Source organism: Corvus brachyrhynchos, unplaced genomic scaffold (genome assembly GCF_000691975.1).
Source record: "Corvus brachyrhynchos isolate BGI_N302 unplaced genomic scaffold, ASM69197v1 scaffold101, whole genome shotgun sequence".
NCBI lineage: Eukaryota > Metazoa > Chordata > Aves > Passeriformes > Corvidae > Corvus > Corvus brachyrhynchos.
The window spans coordinates 10,860,132-10,860,821 of NW_008237239.1; the positions used below are offsets into that span (position 1 = coordinate 10,860,132).

At 56.2% G+C, this 690-nt stretch overlaps 1 protein-coding gene across 1 annotated transcript in view; it reads left to right on the forward strand.

The window, feature by feature from the left end:
* The window catches only part of GTF2B (general transcription factor IIB), a 25,537-nt gene that overhangs the window by 2,505 nt on the left and 22,342 nt on the right, over positions 1-690 (forward strand). The gene's annotated exons all lie outside the window — the stretch shown is intronic.

The following is a 690-nucleotide window of genomic DNA, read 5'->3' on the forward strand; positions in this document are numbered from 1 at the left end:
ATAGCTTGGGCTCGAAAACCTGTTGTTGCTACTCATTATACAGACTAATTTTGCATACGGATAATCTCTTGTGGAGTGAAAGCCGGGACTCGAGTCCAGTGCTAGAGGGCTTTGGTCTTGCAATAGTTTCTGTGGTTTCCCCTCCTCTTTGGCCCGATGTTTGCTGCTAAGGTGGATCCGAGTGGGAGAGACAGAAGGGGAGCTGCTCACACCGTGCAGCTGTGTGCGGGGTAGCAAGGAAAGCCCGCACAAACCAGCGGGCTTTGCGTCTGCTTGAGTGAGCCCGAGCGTTTGGGCAGGGCCTGCTTGCACGGCCTTCCCTGGGACACAGCCGCCCGACACCTGCGGGGCCCGCCCAGAGAAGCGCCGCGTTTTTCTCGTCATTCCGCCAGCCCAGTGCCAAACCACAACAGCTGTAGCAGGCGATGGCAGCAAGCAGGAACTAAACTTTTTTTTCTCCTTCCCCTTTCAGGGAATTGGTCTCTGCTTAGTTTCAGAGCCAAGGACCTGTGGTACCCCATATACGTTTGTGCAAGCTTGGGACAGTTTTGCTTACACTTGTTTTCTGTGGGAATTCAGGAAACTGCTGGAGTGCGCACAAGAGCAGCTGAACCGGAGTCACGGCCCGGGGACGGCACGGTGGGCTTTGTGCAGGGGCTCTGTGGGCTGCTGCCTGGGCCGATGGTTCCA